The sequence below is a fragment of the Wolffia australiana genome, chromosome 9 (genome assembly GCF_029677425.1).
Source record: "Wolffia australiana isolate 7733 chromosome 9, ASM2967742v1".
NCBI lineage: Eukaryota > Viridiplantae > Streptophyta > Magnoliopsida > Alismatales > Araceae > Wolffia > Wolffia australiana.
Window position 1 is genome coordinate 15889508 of NC_135843.1, and position 26138 is coordinate 15915645.

The 26138-nt window shown below is 42.8% G+C and overlaps 1 long non-coding RNA gene across 1 annotated transcript; it reads right to left on the bottom strand.

The window, feature by feature from the left end:
- Positions 1-14693: 14693 nt before the first annotated feature.
- Positions 14694-18425, bottom strand: LOC144707780 (uncharacterized). The gene is made up of 7 exons (XR_013582543.1): positions 17606-18425; positions 16969-17054; positions 16674-16759; positions 15376-15982; positions 15155-15296; positions 14963-15068; positions 14694-14897 (listed from the first exon to the last, which is right to left on the bottom strand). It is a non-coding gene; the product is annotated as an uncharacterized LOC144707780 (long non-coding RNA).
- Positions 18426-26138: the final 7713 nt, after the last annotated feature.

The window sequence follows — 26138 nt, forward strand, 5'->3', positions numbered from 1 at the left end:
CTTAATTCAGCTCAAGTAAGCTGTGGGGAAAAGAATTGGGGAAAAATTCTGAGAATCTAGAACAAAATTGATGTTGGACGTTGTCTATGACGTCGTTCGGTTGACACCGAATATAATGGTTCGATGCGGATAAGGGATGATGGTATTGGACTACGTCAGTCTCATCGTCCGACGGATCAAAACCCTAACTTGGAAGGATTGATGTAACTAGGAGGTGTTGAATGCCCTATGTGTTGTACATGCAAAATTCAACTCGAGGGAGGCGCCGAGCTCCAAGCTTGGAGGGATCGCCGGGTGCAGTAATGATGGCCTCTCGAACCTCGTCAAAGTGACGAAGGTGTCTACAACTGAACGGACTCTATCCGTAGGGCTCACACACAATGGACGTACTCGTTCGTACCGGGTAGACACTCAGTTGATCATAGTTCTCTCAATTTGTCCTCTCTCACCTATCTAGCCCGAGCGCGATGGAGTCAAGACGAGGATACAATGATAGAGGTAAATAAATGAGCGACCAGAGAGGATGACTTACAACATCGATGGTGGCTCGTAGTGTACTGTCGTTGACGGTCAGCGGTGATTCGGAGTGGGTGGGGCGGAGAGTGGCCATAGAGATCACGGCGGCTCCACAGGCGAAGTAGAGCTGGAGCGCTTCGTAAAGGTTGGCAGAAGAGTCGTTGAGGATGTCTTGTGCACGGGGAAATGACCTCTTCAGGGTAGTGAAAAACGCGCCCCAAGGCGTCGTTCATCGAGGAGTCGTGGGTCCGCGATGATCGACAGGGTGCAGGGCACGGTGGAGGCATCAGGTGGCAGTGCCCAGTGAGGTGGTGGCGCGAGGCAATGGCGTGCTGGGTGGCGGTGTCCAGCGACAATGGTTGCAGTCGCCCTATGGCTGCGGCTACTCTAGTGGCTGCGGTAGTGTCTGGCGCCAACGGTCAGCTGGGGTGGCTGTAGCCGCTCTGGTGATTAACTACGGCGGTGCCCGCTATTGGTGGCGGTGGCCGCTGTTGGCCACAACGCCCGCGGCTGGCGGTTGTGCCTGTGATTCACGGCGGTGGCGAAGGCTGGGGGGGGGGGGCCCGGTGGTCGCGGCGGCACGCGCCTCTGCCACCATAGGCGTCGCTTCTTGCGGCGCCTGCTGGTGGGGGCGGGGCTCGCCGGTCTCAGTGGCACTGGCTGGTCCCGGCGGTGCCCGCTGGGTGGCGGCACCCATTGCTGGTTGGATGCACGCCTCTAGCAGTGGTGCCCGCTACTAGCGAGACGCCCGTCTCTGGGGGCGGCGCCCGCGGCTGGGGGCAGCACCCGCTGGTGGTGACGGCTCCCACGGCTGGGTCGGCGCCCTTGGTTGTGGCGATGCCCGTTGGTCGCGACGGTGCCTGCTATTGGAGGGGCGTCCACCTCAGGTGGCGTGGGCGCTACTTCTGGCGACGCCCGTAGGTCTTGGGCAGCCGTGCGGCAGTGCGGTGCCGGCGCGCTCGCGGTGGCGGCTGCCTAGGCCTCCGAACGAAGCCATAGAATGGGCACGCGGCCAGGACGGAAAGGGCATGAACCGGATTATATAATGGGCCCTCTCATTACAAAATGAAGAGGGAAATTAAAACAAAAGAAAAGATGAGAGACAAGGGAAAATGGGGAAAAGGAAGGCCCCTCTCCCTTGACTATAAAATGATGGACGGACGAAACATGTCGCGAATGCGACGAAAACAAGAGGAATCGATGGAGGAAAACATTAAACACGAAAGAAACAACGATGAAAATTATAAACGATAATTGAGCATTCGTCACCCAATCTTTGACGACAGTGGCGGGCGGCGCGAACGGCATCGTCGACGATCTCCAATGGCGTGCGCCATTACAAATCAAAAAAACTAAATACATTTATGGGTTAATTAGTAATTCCCCCGAGAATTGCTAATTAATCATTAGTCTGAGTTTATTTAAGTAATCAATAGAATTAGGTATTACTTATTGATTCCTGCAAAGAATTGCGAACTAATTTGGGTATCACTGCAAACAAAAATATCAGGATTATATCTTTGATCAGTTGAGAAAAGTTTAATCGGAAGAGGGTACAAAAGAAGTGCAATTTATATACCTCTTCCATAACTTGAGTAAGAAAAGTGATTAATCTAGACGGTTAATCCCTAACTAGAGAAAAATTGAACTTTCCTATCGTCTCCCTAGGGTTCGACCCCTTACTTAAACACTAAGAGAAAAATAAATATTATTGATTTAGTTCAGAAACCCTTAAAATATTGACAAATATAACACATAATTTTTGAACTTATCAGTCCTATCGGTCGTCTCTTGGTGGGGTGGCTTGTTTGAGTAAAACTCCTCCAACACAATCTCTCGTTGTCTTTTTGTATTCCTAATGTTGTGTAAAGATATGATTTTTTTTTCAGGTTATCCCTTTATCCAATATATATATATTAATATACATATATATATATCTTGTTATTTCTCTCTTTATCTTGCTTTGCTTCATGTTTCCCTATCTAACATTGTATGTGCCTGTCAATCGACATCACAAACGTCCGTTCTCTTTGTCGCTTGTTATGACTTTCTCTATCCCTCTTTAATACATGATTTATTGGAATCTCGGTCACGGAGTTGGGATGATGATTTGAAAGATATATTATTCCACGGATTTTAAGTCATCTACATGTGAAATGACAAAAACCCTCCGAGTGTTTTTAAACTCAATTCTTGTTCCACATGATTGTGGAACCTCTACTTTGAAGGGCTGTTGGGTCCGGGTATCATACAACTATTCATTAATAATGGAGAGCTCGATATGTATATTCTTATACAGTTTATATTTTGCATGCGGAAAATATTCATGAATTGTTTGAAATAGACATTTAAGAGTAAAATAGCTCTAGAGAGAGAAAGGGAAAAATAGTTACCTAGATGCTGAAGGGTTTGTGGGTATTAATGAAAGGTGAAGAGAGAGAAGGGTTCTGATAGGAGGATCTTTCAAAGATTCAACTTTTCTTTCTACAAACCATTACACCAGATCCAACCATTGGAACAAATGATGGGCCCACTCTAAGATGATCTCATCTAGGATGGATCAAGTGGCTAACAAGCTCTATGGATATGTTTATTCATGGAATGAAATATGCATACAAAGATAATCGACTGCATATAGTTCAAACTATATGAAGTCGGTTATATGAACTCACAAATCCATTGAACTACCTTCATGATTTTAATGACGTGATGTTTGACCACCCGCTCCACATGCCAAACCATTGAGTTAGGATTCAGAGTTATCATGATATGTTGAAACAGGTCCTATATCACTGGTTATATATTAATGCTGGTCCGGCATCATTTGGCCAATGAAACATGATGGCCAACTTGGACTTATCTACTACCTTAGATATCTATATCCAAATTAATATATTATTTCATAAACGGTAAATCAGGACAAATACAGTTCAATATTTGTGATATGTTCAATAGGAGGTTTTTAGATATCGAAAATAATTTCTTAAGAATATTTTGAAGCTAAGTTCATGGAGGAATTGCAGCTATTACTTTTACCTGTTATAGCATATGAAGTGAATGGTAAAGTTGTAATTATCCCAATCTAAAAGCAAAGCAAGTATTGTGTTTGTTCTACAATATTAAATGTGCTTCACTTGTGGGTTTGTATTAACAATAGATTTTCGCCTCACACTTTTGAAACCCATTTAAACATATATACTATGGAAATATATGTGACAGACAAGCCAATCACACATTCCACATATCGTTCCATGCTCACTAATAGAACATATTCATTATAGTGCATGTGTGATGCTTATAGCGAAGTCCATGAATACTTGATCGGGCTTAGTGAATTATGATGAGATCGTAAAATGGAGATCACTAGTCTTTAAGCATGTGTTCTAAACATTCATTTTCTAAGGACACGCAATAAGGACATCGAAGTATCTAGATAGAATATCACTATCTACCATCACTCTTATGATGAGTATGGCTGGTCCCGTACTCATTAGTGTTGAGACACTAAGAATAAATATTGGGTGCTCTTTAGTGGAAACTTTTAACTAAATTGATCCATACGAACCCCTGAATGGTATTATACCAATTCGTCAATTAGGTTGATTCAAGTCACGGTTCTGTAAGTGGTCTTTAGATCTGAGAAACCAAAGATGACTTGTGGATAGACGGTTGTACCTTGACTATAGCCAGCGAGTCTCTAATCATAGGATTCTAAACAGTCTTAGTTCGGGTACATCAAGAAGTTCACGAAGACGATTGAGTTGTCAAGCTGGGATCGTCCACCCTCGGTACATCACGAAGACGAAGACGATTGGGTTGTTAAGGAAGATGATGTGATGAAATTCTTACAGGAATTAGAAGATACAATTCTTAAGAAATTGGTGAATTTTTTGGAGCTCAGTGATTATCAACATGGGCTGAAATGATGAAACGGTATTGTGGGCTTTTGAAAGAGAAATCAGAGGGGCTTGGGCCACCACCTGACCTACCTATTGGGCCTTTAAACACCTTACAAAAGAAACAAGCTGGAAATTACAAGGCAAAATTCTCAACAAATGGAGAAAAAGATGCAAAATGGCAAGAAAATAGAATTGAAAATGCGCAAAGGGGTATTTTAGTAATTCTTAATATGTACAGATACTATTTTCGTCTCTCATTTCCTCTTACTTTGTATGTGCTCTAGCAAGTGGCTGGGCAGCAGGACAAGACATATTCCAAAATCCAGATTGTTCAACCTTCTTAATGTAAGTTTGTTGAAGTTTTCATTCAATCTCGTCTCTTGTTTACGTTGAAAAATGTCTGATCCTTGCAAAATGTAAGGATCCAAACGTGAGAGGAAGCATTTAGGGCTCACCACACTTGCATTGAGGTTTTAGGAACCTAGATTTCCATTTTCACATCATCATCAATCCATTTACCCTTAAAATCCATCATTTTCTCACCCTAAATACTCATTTCCTAAATTTATCTCTCTAGAATTGTTTCATAGTCTCTCTAGATACTCATAAATATCGATAGTTCATCTTCTCAAAATTTTATAAAAAGCATCCTTCATTTGTACCTTCAAATTCTATCATTTTCTTCTACACTCTCTTTTCATTTTCTCTCTACATCTCTTAATTTCAGTCATTTTCTCTTTCTAAAACTGTTTCTTTGTCTCTCTAAAGTCCATTTCAGTTTCTCTCTAGGATCATCCTTTATTATTCCTTCAAATTTCAGAATAACATTGTGTTTGAATTCCATCATTTAGGGCAAAAAAAAAATGGAGTGTGTTGGGGCTTAGTCAAATTGATCAAGTCCTCACCATATTGGGTCAAGCCTAGTAGGGCTTAGCCTATTTGGCAAAGTATTGATTTAGCGGATACCCTAAGGCCAGCCCTATACGGGCCACACAAGTACTGCTGGCTCATCTGGTCTGCCGCCGCCACCATGCCGCAACCAGCGCCACTTTGCCGACGCCGCTGTCGAAGATATCCGAAAAAGGTGTTTTACTTATTTTATATATTTAAAAAATTCCAGAAAAATCAGAAAAATCCCTAAAAGTAATATAATAACTATTGATTATTTTTAACATCTAAAATAATTCTAAATAATATTTAACTATCATTTTAAATATTTATAGTGTTTTTTGGTGTTAATTAAAATGAATAAAATCTTAAAAATAGTTATTTCCTATTTCTTGTTTTAATGTTTTTTTTCATATTTTGGCTTCAAGTTAGGTCAAGAAATTTATATAAATTGACTAAAATTCTATAAACAACTCAGAAATAATATTTCTCACTTTTAGGCTCGGTTCATTCATTCCACGCTTGAGAATAATTCTGAAATTAATTCTCTCGCTCTCTCGAGATTGACCCCTTGCCCTATATTAGTTATGGAGTATTTAAGTGGAAAAAGTTCATAAAAGTTATTGGTTAACTCTGAATGAAAAGAACAACATAAAACCCGTAAACTTGGACTTATCACTAGTGTAGTCAGATACGGTAGAGGCGTGCTAGAGGTGAGCAGGGCGTTGCTCCATGTGCAGCGGAAAGGCGGCATTAGAGCAAATACTGGAGGTAGTCAAGCAAGAAGACAAAGAATGAAAGTGCGGCAGCTTGGCGTCGCGATGAACAGTCATGGCTTGCTGGGTGCCAGAGTGTTCAGCCGGTGCGGTTGGAACATGGAGGTGACCCCTGTCGGCGCAGACCACAAGCAGCATGAGCGGCAACATCAACAGCACGGGCGTGGTCGACGCAAGGGGTGTGGAGGCAGAAACACTAGAGAATCAAATGTGGGCACCGTGTACAGCACGACTCATCGCAGAAGGCGCACGTTGTACTAGCGACTCAGATGTTGCAGCCACGGTATGCGACCTCAACATTAATGGGATCGGGGTCGACGTCAGCAAGCAGTGCGGTAAGGGAAAGCACGCGAGCACAACACGAGCAGGTTGCACCCTAACCGTCAGCTCCAACATTGTCGACACTGTGACGTTAATGCTACGGGCTTGAACGGATCTTGCTGGTTGTATGTGATGGCAGGGAGGAGTCTTGGCAAGCCCTGGCGAGATTTTGTTAAACGCAGCATTGATCAACAGAGCAGCGACGGCATGGTGAGGCTCAACGGTAGTGACTTAACGGATTGTTGTTGGCCACATGAGTACGAATGCTTGGTCGACAGATTCACAACCCAGGGAACAACTGGTGAAGTTTCATTGAGACATTGTGGGCCCACGTGAGGGTGGAAGCACGTCCGCCAGCTGGGTGGGTGTCGAATGGTCGCATGCGGTCGACCCTAGTGGGTCAACAGACTCATGGTGGTCTCACGTACGAGTGGTGGATTCTCATTGGACCGCCGTGGGCCCACACAAGTGCAGATGTACATCTGGATGGCCACATGGATGTTTACCGACCGTTTGTAGTGTTCCCACTAGAGCAGTTAGTGTGGCATGATCGCGCACCGTGATTGGTGTTCATGTCGTGCAATCAAGGAAGGGCAAGTGTAAGACACATTAGCGATCTACGGCGACACAGAGAAACAATGATGTGACGCTGGAGCTCTTCCTCTTCCTCCCCCTTCACTTTATTCTTCTTCTCCTCTTCTTCTTCTTATTCTATCCTTCATGGGTGAATTACGATCTAGAAACTAACTTCTTTCATAAGAGAAAACAATGTGGCTAAACAAACTAGGGCGCCCATCATGCCCTTATGTAGGGGGTCATGTGCAGGATGACTAGGACTGACATGGGTAGGATAGGCTAATTCAACTAGGGATGGTTAAAAGAGACCACGAACAAACATGATTGATTTTGAACATTTAAATCTGGTAAAAATGTTGATGGTGCAGGCCCTTTCCTCATTTGAGGGGGGGAGGACTGTCTTACAACCACCAGGGTGAAAATAAAACTCCAAATCCAGTATCTCAAATGGTCGATCACGATCAGATTCAAACCTATTAATCTAAGTCCGACGGCGGTGGAAAATAGGTGAGAAACACTAGACAAGAAACACCAACACCAAAGAAGGAAGAGTGGACCTTTGACACTATAGTAGTGTGAAGAGGCAATGTAGGTAACTCTCGACGCATTATTGGCAGGGGCAAGTGACGTGCACTTCCACAAGGTGTCGTAGGTCCAACTAAATGGTAAACAAGACACGCTTATACAGGGCGAATGGTCTCAAGCACGTTGATGCAGAATTGGGCACATGTAGCAACTGCGTGCACGGAACCGTGCGGGCGGTGGTTTTGCTGGGTGGCAGAGTAAGAAGGAGGCTATGCATGCGGTGGTCATGCACGGGCGGCTGTGTGTGAGACGGGGGTAGGCGATCATGCGCATCGTGGGCGCGAGCGACCGTGCGTGTGGCGGGCAGGGCTGTGCGCGCGGCGGGCGCGGGTGGCCATGCGTGCAGTGGGCGTGCACGATTGTGCGTGTGGCGAGCGCGGGCAGTTGTGCACGTAGTGGACGGGGCAGCCGTGCACACTATTGGCAAGTGGCACTTTACGCAATGGGCACCGAGATGCTGTGTGCAAGTGGAGGGGATGAGGTGCGGGCAACAAAGCAGATAGTGTGGGATCCTCTCAATGGCCGCAATGGCGACGGTCAAAGGCTAGGGCAAAACTCTCTTAGAAGAATAAAACTTTAGTTCAGATGAAAATCACCAAGTGGTCTATTATAGCATTAGCATCTGTATAGGCCTTGGAGGAAGGAGAAACATAATATAATGGTTAAATTCAAATCTAATTTTAAATGATGCTCAGATCGCGCTTTTGAAGTTGACATTGGTGACGTGTCATGACAGGGGACATCTCGTGCAATAGTTGTGTCACGTCCGGTGATAATGTGTTGTCGTGTGAGCCATCAATTTTTCGGGGTCAGAAGAACTGGACTCTGATGAGTTGGTGTTAGGGAGCAGCAGATCTAGGCAAAGTTGTGCCGAATCCTCTTCTGCGATCTACGAATCGTCTATCGATGGTTTGGACTGCCAACGATCAAGAAACCTCTGCGCCGTTTCACCCTCAGTGGAAATGATTACCTAATTCAGTATGTCCTCGATGTTTTTGCCAATCTGAAGGTAATGCAGAGGGAGTGGAGAAGTCAAATTTGCTCACGAGAAAGCCCATGGGTAGGGATGGGTCATTAGATGAGAGAGGTGGGGCTTTGTATTCAACCAAGTTTGAAACATTGAAAATAGAACTTATCCCTCATATGGTGAGTATACCAACGATATAGGCATTTTCTCGTACTCATTTAAGGATCAGGAACAGCTGCCACTACGAGTACGCAGCTTTGTAGCCTACCCAAGAGAAAATCTCTTCCGCCTTACTCTCACCATCACCATATCTCCTTCATTAAATTCTCAAAGACGGCGGTGCAAATCTGCGGTCTGTTTATATGATGCATTGCTACTCGTGATGTGATGATGAATGTCCTCATGCAAACTTCTAATATGACCTGGAAATAACTCACCATCATTTGAGACTCTAGCATGCAGTGACATGGGGATCAAATCTGTAGGTTTACATGGGGAATGACCATATACAATTTCAAAAGTACTCATGGATTTGGTATGATTGGCAGATGCTATCCCAATAGTTGAGGTTATCCCCAACCAAAGATCGTAAAAGATCGCCTGGACTCCTATGATGTAACACGACGTTGGCTGGGATCAGACGACTCGTGTTACATCACAGTTAATATCTAAAGATGTACTAGCTATCAAATGAATGAATCAAGTTTTGAGAAAATAATGACAATTACGATGAATTCACTATCAAATCGGACAAGTAGTTAAATTGGTGAAGTTCGATTGAACACAATCGAGTTCCCAGTGTCCCTTTGGACCAAATCCGTACGTGTAAGATGAGGGGTAGTATCACTACCCGTAGACGTCCAACGTCCCGCGAAGTGAATTAATACACTACCACAAGAAAGATTTATTTCTAACTAGTCACTAAGGAATTAAGACGGGTCAATTAGGCATCTAACTCTCGAGGCACAGAAAGAATGAGACGAATACTAGAAAGAAATTAATGATCTGCAAATACGAAGGGGATCCCGATGAACCTGGTAAGAAGATTCGAGATCGTTCCACCGTATGGTTGGCAGAGCTTGATCGGCAAGCAAATCACCGAGTGTGGTGCACGCGCATAGTCGCGCAGGCGAGGGTACGTGCCGGCGTGAAATATCCACGCGCAAGGCGGCAGTGAACGGGCGCGCACGATCTGCGCGCCGCAACGACACACGGCGCACGAAAGTGGCATGGGGCGCGCAGAAGTTGCGTGCGGACGTGCTGTGGCGTGCGTGGGCACGTGGTGACTGCGTGAGGCCGTGCAAGGGCGATGCATGGGAACACGTAGAGGTGAGGTGCGGACACACGGGGGCCCACGGAGGCTGTGCACGGGCACGCGGGATGCGCTGAGGCGATGCGCGAGCACGCTGAAGCTGCATGCTGGGCCACGTGCTGGCGGCGCGCTGGGCGGCGCACAAACGTGCATGAGCATTGAGACGACGTGCGATGGTCAAAGGTGAATCGCGGACAGTCGTGGACGGCGGCATGGCTCCGAACTGCGCCAATGGACTCCGTGCATCGGCAGGGTGAATGTTACAGCAATGGTGATGAAGAAGGGCAGATGGGAGAATCAAGAAGCTTCCAAGAACCACGTTCTTGATTGCTTTCGTGATCTGTAACTACCAAGAACCGGTGCTCTTTGCGAAGAAACGAAACTACAAACAAGAGTGGCTGAGTGGCTCCACGATGATCACGACATGGAAGGGTGACCAAATTTCCCATGATCTACGGCGATGTTAATATGGAAAAGGGCTACCTCTAGGCTAAGGCTAAAAAAAAAGAAAGAACGAGGATACTTGTATTTCTCAATCAGTCTGGTCTGTCCTTTTGGGCATGCCGTGCTTATAAAGGGTCGGGGGCATGCCCAATTGGGCGTAACTCAAGAGAATCATCTCGGGACGACCAGTTCTCCCCCAAATAACGAGAAAGAAAATACAAAAGTTCAGAGAGGACAAGGCTCACAACACAACGGGCCCAGTCCAAGACATAACAGAAATTACAACACTAAAGAAATAAAATAAAACGACGATTGGCGGCTTCTCTTTAAGTGGGATACTTGAACGTTGCGTCGTGGGCGTCGGCTCATGCTGCTCGGTGTGGTTGTCAGCATCGTTCCGTCCTAGTGGCGGGTTAGTCCCCCATCATCCTATTAACAACCTTAGTTTGACTGTCGGTCTGAGGATGGAAAGTAGTGGGAAACTTGAGTTTAGTCCCTAAAAGATGTCAAAGAGTTTTCCAAATGTAACTAGTGAATCGTACATCTCTATACTCTTTGGAAGACCATGGAGACGGACAACTTCGTTAAAATAGAGTTGGGCAACATGAGAAATGGCAGAAGTTTTGGAACATGGAACGAAATGGGCCATTTTAGAAAAACAATCTACAACAACCATGATGGAATCATGACGCTAAAGATTATGGCGAAGCCCCAAAACAAAATCGATGCTCACGTCATCCCACAGTCTATGGGGGACAGGGAGAGGAGTGTAGAGACCTTTATCCTGTTTTAGATGTCTGGCTAATTCACACACTTGACATTGAGATACAATTTTTGCCACATTGCGTTTCAAGGAAGGCCAAAAAATTGATCTTCAATCGATGCGATAGTTTTATCTCATCCAAAATGCCCACTTAGGCCTCCAACGTATATTTCCCAAGCAAGAAAATTTCTAAGGGATGTCTGTGGGATGCATAGGTGAGGATCATAAAAAAGGAATCCATTTTCTAGAACATAATATTTGGTCTTAGGAGTATGAACTTTCTCTAAGTATGGATAATAGATGAAAAATCAATGAAATATACATAATAATCTTTCCATTTTTCAAAACCAATCACCTCAATCTTCATAACATTTAGCTGGTGGGTTTTCTGCTCAATGAATGTGCGACTCGATTCTAAATTCCTCTTTTATGTTTTAGGACAAAGGTATATGACTCAATGTAGTCAACCCATCGCCATGCCTAGGATTTAACTTTTGTTGTGGATGAAGATACTGCAATGCCTCATGATCAGAATAAAGAATGAATTCCTTAAAAAGCAAATAGTGGCGCCAATGACGCAGGGACTGAACAATGGAATAAAATTCTTTATCATACGTAGAGTATTTGAGCTTTGCATTGTTTAACGTCTCACTAAAATATGCAATGGGATGATTTGCTTGACTCAAAAATCCTCCAATTCCCAACCCATATGCATCATATGCGACCTCAAACAGTTTACTAAAATCTGGTAAATGGAGGATGGGTGTTTGGGTCATCTTAATATTTATCCCCTCAAAGGATTTCTCTCCTAATGTTGTCCACTCAAAATGGTTACCTTTAAGCGTTCAGTCATGGATGCCATAGTAGTACTAAAGTTTGGAATGAAGCGACGATAGAAGGTAGCTAAAGCATGGAAACTACGAATATCATGGACATTTCTATGAGCTGGCCATTGGGTTATGGTGTCTCTTTTAGCAAGGTCTAGTGATCACCTTATGCAGACAAGATAAATACATGGAATGAGACATCATCAACGAGGAATGAACATTTCTCAGGATGAGCATATAACTGTTCGGCTTTTAAAACTTCACATACTAGGCATAGGTCATGGATATGATCATTCCTAAATTTGCTATAAATGAGTATATCATCAAAGTAAACCACAATAAAATTCCTGATGAATGCTCTAGGGACATGGTTCATCAGTCGTTGAAAGGTACTCGGACCATTCGATAATCCAAAAGGCATGACCTTCCACTCATATAAGCCATCCTTAATTTTAAAAGCAGTTTTCCATTCATCTCCAAGACGGACTCTGACTCGATGATAACCAATATTTAGATACACATTTGAGAAAATCAATGAACCAGCCATAATATCAAACATATCATCAATGCGAGCCATGAGAAATATGTAGTTAACGGCAATCTTCTTAATTGCTCTATTATGAGTACACATGCACCAGCTACCATCCTTTTTAGGAGCCAAAAGTGTAAGGACTGTGCATGGACTAAGGCTTTCCTGAATGAATCCCTTGGCCAACATTTTTTGAACTTACCGATGAAGCTCCGTATATTATGTGGGATCCATACGATAAGGAGGAAGATTCGGCAAGGATGAGTCGGGAATGAAATCAATGGCATGCTAAATATCCCTCCTAGGTGGAAGGGTGTTGGGAAGATCCTCAGGAAAAACACACTCAAATTCAGCTCGTAATGCAGAAATCTGTGGTAACGGTAAAGTGGAATTGTCCGTAGAATGATCAGGAATCATGGCTAGATAGACAGACAATTCACTATGTCACTACTTTTGAAGTTGATGCTCGTTGAGAAGACATAAACCTAATGATGTAGCTTTTGGTGTAGGAATCTTAGGATTTTGGGTATAAGGATGCCATGTAATCTTCATGACATTATAAATGAATGAGCAATCCTACCATAAATATGCATATCGTTGTCATAGAGCTACTGGCGACCTAAGATAATGCTCCTGACCTTCATAGGTAACAAATCATATAAAACCTTTTCCTTGTATGATTTTACCGTGAGGGGAATGAGACACTGGTTTTTCACAAGGATCGGTGTAGCATCGATCTATGAGAAATAATAGGGGTGAGGATGATCAATCAGAGGTAATCCCAAACGTGAAGTCATGGCATTTGAAAGAGCGATGATACAACTACCACGATCAATAATTGTCTTGCACATCTTATCATCAATCTTAACGTAAGTATAAAATATGGATGCCCTCAATGCAGATTTATCAATAGAAAGTTGGGTAAGGGTGCAACAAATGATTCCCCTAGATGGAGTAGATGGATCACATCGAGGAAGAGATAGGGCAAAATTGGTGATACCAATATACTCACTAAACCATTCTACAACATAACTTTCTACCCTATAGTGTTCCTCATTAGTAGGTTGATCCAAGATGGTAGGTTCAAGTTCAGAATATTCATTGCCAATGTGCAATGTTCTAGATGGACACTATGATGCTCTACGGCCGCGTCCTTGGCATTTGAAGCATGTCCTACTGGATGGGCCGACCTGCGCTTGGGTTGGATGAGTGGGGGCTCTTGCGGTAGAGTCGAGAGATGATGAGCTACGACCGTTGGTAGGTAAAGGGGCAGGATGATTGAGGTGGAGTAGGAACACGTTGATCAGCGGAGGAACGATTGGATGTGGGTATAGGTGCTGGAAGAGGTAGACTTGGATTGCGAGAAGACGATCTGTTAGGATAAGAAAGATATGCGCAATCGCTTAGAGAGGGACGACCGCTGACGATATGGCTATTGTAAAGGGTTTGGCAAAGTTCTATATCTTCTACTATTTGATAGACTTGCTCAAGTGTAGCAGCCTTTCGAACAAGCAATTATGTTTCAAGATAGGAATTAAGGCCGGTTTGAAAACTGGAGATAACCACTCTAGGATTTTCTTCTACACTGAACCTTATGTAAAATTCCTCAAATTGTGCGATATATTCGAATAGTGAGCATCTGCCCTGTTATAATTTGTGCCATTGAACTAGATGATTATCCAAATTGGAGATGGGCACATATTTCTCACGAAGTTTATCCTTCATTTGCAGCCACTACTCTATAGGTGCATCTCGTTGGTTATAAATTGAAAATTCAATATTTTGCCAACAAAGTTTTGCTTGACCACCTAATCTCATCTCAGCGTATTGGACCTTTTGCCACTCAAGCATATCATACCATTTGAAATAACTATTTAATTTTGACTTCCAATCAATGTACTCCTTAGGGTCTCTAGATCCCTCATAGTATGGAACATTGACATTGACACTCTTTTGGATATGTTGCCACTGGTTGTCATGATCTGGACAATAATGATCTCAAATTTGTATCCTTTCCTCAAGGGGACAGGAATCGTCTTGTTCAAGACGATTCCTATTCCAACCTTGGCATCCATCCTCAGGGAGGAAGAGGTCATTCTGAGATGGACGATTCCTATCATGACCTGGAGGTATATCCTCAAGCGGATAGGGATCATCATGAAGAGGATGATTCCTACCATGACCTGGGGTTGTACCCTCAGGTGGATAGGGACCATCATGAAGAGGACAATTCCTATCATGACCACTAGTGGGGCCCGCTCACAATGCTCGCTTTGGTTGAAGATGGAGGTGTTAAAAAGCGGGGATGTTCTCATTCTGAGGGATAAAAATTCCACATTTAGCTTCTCAATCTTACCACACAGATCGCAAGATTGTAGATAGTGATGGAGAAGAAAAGTATAGATGACATGGGATGTTTAATAGACCTTACCTGGTTCATATTCAAAAATTTGCACATTTCGTCTTCGTTGATGTGGCTTATTGCCTTCGCTATCTATAGTGGAAATTGTAGACAATGAGTGAGAAGAAAAGTATATGTGACGTGGGAGCAGACCTTACCTGGTCCATAGGTGACAATTTGCACATTCCGTCTACATTGTTGTGGCATTGCCATTGCCGTCCCCAACGATATTCTGTAATCATATCCTTCTCGATAATTATCCGGCTGCTATCATAAGAAAAGTATTTCAAAATGAATTGTAGTACAATATTACGTCATTTATCTTGAGTACTTTCCGTATTATTTATCACCTCCTGGGTCTACTTGTTTCTTTGGTTGCAGGTGGAGGAAGGAGGTACGAATCGTGGCATAGCCCTCTTTCATATGATGTTATTTTGCCATGACGATGTTGACGAAAATGATGTATATGTTGATGATGATGAGGACCACTTCCTGTGAGATGAATTTAAGTTGTATTGAGTTTGGGAAGATTACGGGGTTGAGATGGTGGAGAGAGGGTTTGAGAGTGTACCTGAGAATGTAGATGCTCATCTCCTACGATCTTTTACTCAACATCCACTAATGGAAAACCTCTGTGTAAACAACATTAGTCACATGCAAGCGGTTCGTGCCTCCATCGCAGAACATGATTCCTGCTGAACCGATTCGTGTTCTTGAGAGAGCAACATAGAGTTGGCCGTGGGTGAAAAGTGGGTTTGGTAGATATAACTCCACCGTGTCGAGAGTCTGTCCTTGGGATTTATTAATTGTCAATGCGAAGGCAAGTCGAATTGGGAATTGAAGGCGCTTGAATCGAAAGGGAAGCCTTGATTGAGACGGGTAGAGTGCAATCCATGGTAGGAGATGGACTTCACCGTAGAAATTACCTTGGCTGATGATAGTGGCTTGCAGCATTGTTGGGAAAAAGCTATCCACTCGTCGCCTAGTCCCGTTGCATAGACCTTGTAATGTGTTCAAATTTAGGATAAGGATTACGATGCAACCGATCTTGAGGGGGAGTATGTGGAGCGGCATTGTTGCATCATCAATTGTGTTCAGAAACTCCGTTGGGTACAGAGATTCGTTGTTGACTTCGCTAGGGGGAATTGCATCGAAGCTTAGGTACTCCATTGCTTCACCTGGGAAGACGTCGAGCACCATGTTGTTGAATCTTGAGACATAATATTACAGTACTCATACAATGGAGGTCAAGAAGGGCATTAAAATATTATTTATGTTTTTTTTTTCAGTGAACTATATTTCTTCGACTTGAAATGTAACTATATCATTCCAGATCTCCTAAAAAAGAGAGACTACTAATGTGTGCCAACCATTAATTTGGGTGTGAAGGAACAACAAAGTCATAAGATTAAAGAGCGAGATTAACGGAACATTGGTTAAACGGATAGGCCTGTTTCGAAAATATTCATTGTAGAACGCTGGTTCAGAATTTTGGAAAAAAATTTAAAAATTACCTCAATCCATCAAATCATAGGGTAGTCAATCCACTCATTGAGAGATATAGTCTTCCTCTATCGCAGCCTATTGGAGATGACAGTGTAAAAATAGTCTGGTCTGCGAATCTATCCCGCATATTGAATAATATATCCCTCAAATTTGTCAAAAAATTCCAAAATTATTTATTTGATTTAGTAATAGGGATTTTCAATATTATTCTTGAACTCCAAGGGGCACTAATGAGCGTGATAAAAACTTAAATTTATGTACAGTGAATAAAGTGAAACGTAATATTTATTGAGAGTAAAAGAAACTATTAGAAAATTCAAACCCGAACGTAATCAATCCAGTAGTTGAGAGAGATAGTCTTACTCTATCACAGCCTATTGGAGATGACACTGTAAAAATAGTCAGATCTGTGAATCTATCCCGCAGATTGAAAAATATATCCCTCCGATCTGTCAAAAAATTCCAAAATTATTTATATGATTTAAGAATAATTTTCCGTATTATTCTTCAACTTCAAAGGGTACCAATGAAAGTGTTAAAACCTAAATATATGTATACTGAATAAAGTGAAACGTGATATTTATTGAGAGTAAAAGAAAGCATGAAAAAATTCAAACCCGAACGTAATATATCCAGTAGTTGAGAGAGATAGTCTTACTCTATCGCCGCCTATTGGAGATGACAATGTAAAAACAGTGTGATCTGCGAAGCTATCCTGCAGATTGATGAATATATCCCTCCGATCTGTCAAAAATTTCCAAAATTATTTATATGATTTAAGAATAATTTTCAGTATTATTCTTCAACTTCACAGGGTACCAATGAACGTGATAAAAATTTAAATTTGTGTATACGGAATAAAGTGAAACGTGATATTTATCGAGAGTAAAAGAAACCATGAAAAAAGGAAAATTCCAACACAATGAAATCGTATGTTTTTCCTATCATAGAATAAAACGAATTAAGTGCTCAAATTACCCTCAAAATTGATGAGCAACAACCTCTAAGATCATTGGTACCCTAGAAGAGGGAGGAGAATGACTCCGGATGATCATTGGTACTCTGTTTCACGTGATGGCGTCGTATTTTTGTGAAATAGAGGAAGAAATTCGTAAAAAGGGATGAAAAAATATGTAGAGAGAAAGATCGTGACAGCGTGATTAGGAGAATAATATATACGAAGAGAGAGATGGTGAGAGAAATAGAGAGAGATGGTTAGAGCGAGACTAAGAGAAAGAAGATGGATAGAAATAGATAGAGCGCAAAAGCAAAATGGAGAGGGAAAAGAAACGTACCGGCACAATGTTGGCGTCGTTGCTCCCGCGGCCGATTTTACATAAGAAAAAGGCGCTTTACCTCTCTGGTGATCTGGATCTCCTCTGGTGGCGAGAAGAGATAGCGAGAGGGGGTGAGAGGGAGCAAGAGGTGAGAGATAAAGAGGGAGAGAAGGGGAGAGACAGAGAGAGAGCCAGAGAGGGAGACAACGGGAGAGAGAGATAGAAAGGGGGAGCGACGAAGGAAGAGAGAGACCGTGAGAGGGAGAGATAGAGCGCGAGAGGGACAGAGTGAAAGAGAGAATGAGAGAGCGGAAGAGCAAGAGAAAGAAATGGACAGAGCGAGAATGAGAGCGTGAGTGAGAAAGAGACAGAGGGGGAAACAGAGCGAGAGAAAAAGAGGGAGAGACTATTGGGGAGACAGCGAGAGGGATAGGGAGAGAGTGAGCGGGATAGGGAAAGGGAGAGAGTCAGCGGGAAAGGGAGACGGAGAGGGAGACGGCGAGGGGAAGGGAGAGGGAGACAAGGATAGTGAGAAAACGAGAGCGAGAGAGAAAGAGGGAGAGAGAGAGATCCATAGAGAAAGAGCGAGAGGGAGAGAGGTTGAGAGAGAGGGAGAGGGAGATAAAGCGAGAATGGGAGCGTGAGAGAGAAAAAGACAGCGGGGGGGAGAGAGCAAGAGAAAAAGAGGGAGAGTCTTTTGGAGAGAGAGAGCGAGAGGGATAGGGAGAGAGTGAGCGGTGAAAGAACTTCGACCACGCCGTATTCCTCAGAACGAACCGAACAGGAGAGTGGCAGAGAGACGTGAGAGAGAGGAGAAGGAGAAGGGGAAGAATGGAGAGACTGGTTGGAGAGAGGAGAGGAAGAGGCACACTTTGAATAGATTCAAAGGATCGTTGTTTTCCTCATTCTTATCGTGTTACATTGGTGTCTTATTTATATGTATATAAGAAGCTAAATATAGCAATGCATATGTATCCGTTGTGGCTGTTACAACAGATACATATATTTGAAATACTGTTTAAGATCTGGACCGTTATAATGGATGGGGTTCACCGATCCAACGGCTAGATCAGTTCCATGGATCTTTCCTCATAACGGTACAATAAAGATCAAATCCTGACCGTTGAATCCTATCTATCTTGGAACTTATATGATTTCCTATTATCTACCCTCTAATGAGTATAAATATAAGATTTAATCATTACTAATCTAATCTTGTTTAGAATCCTATCTGGCCGCTTGTCTCCGCAAGTCTGCGACTCCTCATTACCCCCTATCAAGCGCAACGGCAGGTCACGGATGTTGAGCTTGGTCTTCAAAAGCAGAAACCTTGACCGTTGTAGAGGCTTGGTCAGGGCGTCAGCTACCTCATCTTCTCCTGTAATGTACCGCACGAACAAGTTCTTGGATGATACCTGTTCACGAACAAAATGAAAATCTATTTCTATGTGTTTAGTACGAGCATGAAAGATGGGGTTAGCCGCGAGATAGGTCACCCCAAGATTATCACACCAGAGTACCGGAGCATGGTGTTGGGTTATGTTAATTTCTCGAAGAAGAGATTGAATCCACAGAATTTCTGATGCGCAATTGGCTAGAGATTTTTATTCAGCCTCAGTACTCGATCTGGCGACCGTAGGTTGTTTCTTAGAACTCCAGGAAATCAGATTCTTACCAAGATAGATTAGGAATGCGCTTGTTGACCAACGGTCAACTTTATCGCCAGCCCAATCCGCGTCGCTGAACGCATTCAGAGTGGACGAAGAGTCACTGTGAATGAATAGGCCCTGCATGATTGTTCTTTTCAAGTACCTTAGGAGGTGCTTAAGAAGTTTCCAGTCACTTGAAGGCGGAGAATGCATCTTTTGGCATGCGCGATTTACTGCAAATGTTATATCTGGATGAGTTAACGTTAAGTACTGAAGTGCCCCTACTATTTGTCGATAGATAGTATCATCGACTCCTGGATCACTTTGATCTGTTGCTGCAGAGTAAAGGTAAGGCGTAGACGCAGGTTTGCAATGTTCCATGTTAGTTCTTTTAAGCAAAGACATAGTATAAGCAGACTGCATTCGGAAATAACCACCATGATGTTTCATAAATTCAATTCCTAAAAAATAATGCGTAGGTCCAAGGTCTTTGATGGCAAAATCTACGTGCAAAAGTTGAACAATATGAGAAATTTTAGCTTGATTTGGCCCCATAATTAAAATGTCATCAACGTATATAAGAATAAAAATTGGTTCTGGTGTTAGATTATAAAATAGTGAGGTGTCTGTCTTGGATCCTGCAAACCCAAGACTACATAATTTCGAGGAGAGCTTAATGAACCAAGCACGTGGTGACTGCTTTAACCCATACAGAGATTTTTTTAATTTGCACACGTGATTTGGAAACAGCTTGTCTTTGAATCCTGGAGATTGTTCCATGAAAATTGTTTCATGTAAATCTCCATGAAGGAAGGCGTTTGACACGTCCAGCTGATGAATAAACCATTTATTGCTGAAAGCTAGTGACAACATCAAACAAATGGTGGTGTGCTTTATAACGGGGCTAAAAATTTCATTAAAGTCGAATCCTTTCTGCTGGTTGTAGCCTTTGGCCACCAACCTCGCCTTATATTTGTCTATCACGCCAGTGGGTTTATATTTTAATTTATAAACCCACTTGGAGCCTATGATATGAAAATTGGGATGTTGAGGTACTAGATCCCAGGTATTATTCTGCATCAGTGCATTGTATTCTGTTGACATTGCCTCCATCCAGTTTGGATTTTTTGAAGCAATGGTAAAGGAGGTGGGTTCTTGATCCGCCATTTTAGAGACATTTAAGCAACATAAAATCGGATATCGAACAGAACTAGAAAATACTTCTTTGAGTGGAGCCTTGTCGATTTTTGGTTTGGGTTTCTCTTCATTATGGTAAACATCATCAATAGTTTTGACTTTCATTTTGATGTTTGCATCGGGAGTTTGATCAAATGTAGATACTATTTCAGGGAATTTGGTAATAATGTCATCAGGATAGCCAAATGAATCACTGTCTGACAAGGAGTCGGATTGATCTATATCTAGATTTGCATGATTTTGTGTGGAATCATGTGTAGCTGTAGCTACAGGTACTGATTTTTCTTCGTTGTTATTCCCAACATAGTCGGAAATAGGAACCGAGGAGAAACCAGTATCTGAGTTAGAAACAGGAATTTTTGAGAGTGGAAGTGGTGAACTTCCTAAGATACCAGCTGTGGTTTGCTGTCTTGAAGGAAAAGAATTTTCATAAAAAAAGACATGTCGTGAAATATAAAGTTTACCTGTCTGGAGAGAAAAACATCTGTAGCCCACATGCATTGAGCCATACCCCACGAAAACACATGTTTCTGATCGGTCTTCAAGCTTGTTGTTAGCATATGATCTTAAATATGGATAACAAAGGCATCCGAACGTTCTCAGAAAACTATAATCAGGTTTACTATTAAAAAGTACTTCATACGGTGATCTATTTTGCAATACTGGTGTAAGCATTCTATTAATAAGAAAAACAGAAGTGGCAGCAGCTTCGTCCCAAAAGTATGTAGGCATATGAGCTTGTTTCAACAGTGCTAATGATGTTTTTATAATATGACGGTGTTCTCTTTCGGCTGTGCCGTTTTGCTCAGGTGTGTATGGACATGAGACCCTATGATTTATCCCTCTTTTCCTTAGAAGTGAATTCAGAGATTGGAATTCACCTCCCCAATCTGACTGTAGAGACTTAATTCTACAGTTCAGTTGCCTTTCTACTCTATCAGAAAATTCTTCAAAGGTAGAGGATAAGTCGCTTTTTCTTTTTAAAGGGTAGAGCCATGTGTATTTACTAAAGTCATCAATGAATACGACATAATAGGAGTAACCTGATTTCGACAAAACTGGTGAAGGACTCCATAAGTCCGAGTGTATAACTTCCAAGAGTTGAGTGGAGGAATGCAAAGTTGGTTTGAAAGGCAATTTATGTGACTTAGCTAGATTGCAAGACTCACAAACAAAATTTCTGTTTAATTGTGAAACAGGTAATCCAAATTTATTAATGATAGAAATCAAGGTTCGGAAATGGGGCCCAAGTCTGGCATGCCAAGTGTTGGACGACGCCTTCTCTGCGAGAAATACAGCTTTAGACGGCATGGGAGAGTCAAGGTAGTAGAGCCCATCGTTAACTCTCCCTTTGAGTAGAACTTGATGCGTTGTTTTGTCCTTCACAAGGCAATAAAAATCATGAAATTCAACGAAAATGTTGTTATCTCGTGTAAATTTATGAACAGAAAACAAATTTTTAGTGATTTCTAGAACATGTAAAATATCCTTTAAATAGAGAGTTCGATTGGAAGTAGAAATTTTAGAGGAGCCAATGGATAGAATGTTCAGACCTGTCCCATTACCTATGTGTAGTTGATCATTGTGCTGATAAGGAATGGCTTGAGACATGCTAGCTTCATTTGAAGTGACGTGATGCGTGGCGCCGCTATCGGGATACCATCCCTGATTTTCAGATGTTGCAATGTAAGCCTGTCTCTGTGGATTTCGTACTGCCATGTTAGGTGCAATGCTTTGGAGATCTGGACATTCCCTGGCCCGGTGGCCAAAATTTCCACAGAGTTGGCATCGTGGTTGGAATCTTTGGTTCCTTCCTCTGCCTTTTCCTCGCCCTTGATAGTTCTTGAATTCGTTGTTTCTTTGTTGATTTTGCTTTGCCTGTAGATTATTGGTGACTGGAGGGAAGTTGCTCCTTTCTTCCTCTTGCTCAAAACTCAAGAATGCTTCATGTGCCTTCAGGTTAGTGATGATCTCATCAAATTTCAGATGTCCCAGATTTGCGTTTACACTAACGACAAACTGGGTATAGGAAGATCCTAGTCCCCTTAGAAAAGTGTAGATAGCAGACGCCTCTAGGACTGGGTGACCCATTTGCTAAAGGGATTCTGTCACACTTCTAAAATGTTGAATATAATCCTCAATTGACCGCGTACCTTTCTTCATATTGTGTAATTGTCGCTGTAGATCCATCATCGGTATTTGATTCTATCCGGCAAACGTAGTCTCCAGAATATCCCACGCTTCACGTGTGGATCTTGCTTTGTTGATGTGTGGAAGAACAGACTCAGAAATTGTCTGATGAAGAAACCCCAGAACTTGCTGACCTATCCTCCACCAGTTCTTGAATTCTGGATTCTCGACTACGTTGCCATTTGCATCTGCAATTGAAATAAGAGGTGAAGCTCCTTCAAGAAATTTCATTAAATCGTACTCGTGCAGAACTGGGATGATAGCTCCCTTCCACATTTGATAGTTGCTGCTGCTCAATCTTGGATGGATTGAGATTCCAGGCGGAATGGCAACAGGGACTTGTCCCACAGTTGCAATGCAGTTTCCTGCGGTAGATCCAATAGGCGTGGAGACGGTGGTGCTTTCCATTGTCGATTTGATTCCCGACCCTGGCTCTCATACCATGAAAGAACTTCGACCACGCCGTATTCCTCAGAATGAACCGAACATAAGAGTGGCAGAGAGATGTGAGAGAGAGGAGAAGGAGAAGGGGAAGAATGAAGAGACTGGTTGGAGAGAGGAGAGGAAGAGGCACACTTTGAATAGATTCAAAGGATTGTTGTTTTCCTCATTATTATCGTGTTACCTTGGTGTCTTATTTATATGTATATAAGAAGCTAAATATAGCAATGCATATGTATCCGTTGTGGCTGTTACAACAGATACATATATTTGAAATACTGTTTAAGATCTGGACCGTTATAATGGATGGGGTTCACCGACCCAACGGCTAGATCAGTTCCGTGGATCTTTCCTCATAACGGTACAGTAAAGATCTAATCCTCACCGTTGAATCCTATCTATATTTGATCCTAACTACGTTTCATCCTATCTATCTTGGAACTTATATGATTTCCTATTATCTATCCTCTAACGAGTATAAATATAAGATTTGATCATTACTAATCTAATCTTGTTTAGAATCCTATCTGGCCACTTCGTCTCCACGAGTCTGCGACTCCTCATTAAGCGGGAGAGGGAGAGGGAGAGGGGGCGAGGGAGAGAGTGAGGGGAAGGGCGAGGGAGAGGGCGAGGGAGAGGGTGAGGGGAAGGGAGAGGGAGAGAGGGATAGTGAGAAGGTGAGACGGAGAGAGAAAGAGGGAGAGGGAGAGATCGATAGAGAAAAAGCGAGACGGATAGAGGTTGGGAGAGAGGGAGAGGGAGAGGAAGAGAGGGAGAGAACGATATTGAGAAAGCGTGAGGAAGACAGGGAGCGAGCATTGCGAGAGAGAGAGGGAGAGAGAATGGGAGAGAAAGGAGAGAGGGAAAAGGAGAGGTAGAGATAGAAGAGGGAGTGACGAAGGAGAGATAGAAGAGAGATAGAAGAGGGAGAGAGAGAATGTAACCGTTCTTAGCCGTTTCTCTCACTCCCTTCTCTCTCTCACTCTCCCTTTCTTCTCTCTCTCAAACTCTTGTCAGCCAATCAAAGGCCAGAAGGGTACACGAATTTGTTTTATAGTAATCGAGATGGGTTCTATTCTCATGCAGATAGAGGTCTTCACAAGGAGGAAGATTCCTTCCACGACCTAGGGTTCTGTTCTTGGGTAGATGTAGATCGTCGTGCTAAGGACGAATCCGGTCATGATCTTCGGGTCTACCATCGAGCAGAAAAAGATCATCATAATCAGGATGATTCGTATCATGCTCTTGAGGTCTAAATTCAGGTTGATAAGGATTTTTCACAACAACTTCTATCGCGACCGCGAGTTTCTAATTGACGAGTTCATTCACTAACCACATCAATTGAGTTAGTTGGACAGTTGTCCATGTTGGTTAAATGTGTGTTCACATCACGAAAACCATTGTGGATTGTTTCTAACATACAATCTACATCTACACGTGATGAGGATGGTGGAGCAGGTTGTAACGACTCTCGGATAGGAATAGTAGCCTCATGATTATCTAGGGAAGTATCAGTCATGGCGATGACATGTTTGCCTGAAAGCAGATGCATGCATGATGAGATGACAATGGATGATGTCTAAGCATGCAGGGAAGGTAAGCAGGCACAGGTTAGGCTCTGATATCATTATAATGCAGGATTTCTAGAACTGACACGCTAGGATACGGTAATTCAACTAGGGATGGATAAAATAGACCACAAAGTGACAAGATCTATTTCGAATAGTTAAATCCAGTGAAAAGGTTGATGGTGCATCCCCTTTCTTTCGCCGAGGGTGGGAGGACTTTCTTACAACCACCGTGCTGAAAACAAAGCTCCAAATCCAATATCTCAAACGATTGATCATGAGAAGATTCCAACCTATTCAACAAAGTGCGACGATGTTGGGAAACAGAGAAGAAACACTAACACCAAAGAGAGAAGAATGGACCTTTGGCACATGAGTAGTGCGAAGAGCTGATGTTGGTAATTCTCGACGCGTCATTGGGGTGGGTGAGTGATGTGCATTTCAACAGCGTGTCGTGGATCCAACTAAACAGTAAACGAGGTGCGCTGCTGCATGACGGATGGTCTGAAGCACGTTGATGCAGAATGGGGCACAAGTAGCGGCTGCGTGTACGGAATAGTGCGGGCGGTTGTTGCGCTTGGTGGCAGAGCAAGCAGGACCCGCATCGACAGGAAGAGGCGGCAGCAATGGCGGTGGGAGGCTGGGGCAAAATTATCTTAGAAGAAGAAAACTTCAATTGGGAAGAAAATCACCAAGTAGTCCATTACAGCCTTAGCCTATGTATAGGCCTTGGAGGAAAGAGAAAACATAAGATACTTGTAAAATTTAAATATAATTTTAAATGATGCTCGGATTCAGGTTATGAAGTTAATGTTGGTGATGTGTCATGACACATGATGCCTCGTGCAGTCACGGTGTCACGTCCATTGATATTGTGTGGTCGTGTGCGCCATCACATTGTGAGGCCCTTATAACAGGGGGCCCCTTTTAAACAAAGTAAAAGAAATAAAGAGATGCAACACATGACCATCGTGCTACGAAGGCACGGGACACACGACAAAAAGAAGATGACTATGACGAATGCGGTACAATGCCTATCACATGAGCACGTGGCAATCAAAATCAAAATGATGATAATACAGGCTTGCTTTTACCAGGGGTATTTAAACCTGGTGTCTTCACTTGCGCCTTGGTGTGGTGGTCGAGGCCATCGATGATGGATGTGGTGGCTCCAAAGACATATCCGATCCGGTGACCTGGTGTGGTCAATCAAGTGGCAAGGAAAAAATGATGGTGCCCAAACATTTGTGCTATTAGTGATGGTCGACTGAATATCATTATTTGGGAATTTCTACTAAAGGCTTTTCTTATTTTTCAACCTAAACATATGGATCATATCTATGAAAGCTTAGCTCATAGAATGATGACATTTAATGCATAATTGAATAAGTTACAAGGAGGACAGTAGTGTGACCCTATATTTGTATCGTGCTAAATCTTATCTTGAAGATCATTCCTTGGAGATTTTTGTAATTTATTTTGAATTTTTATTTAGAATATGAGTTA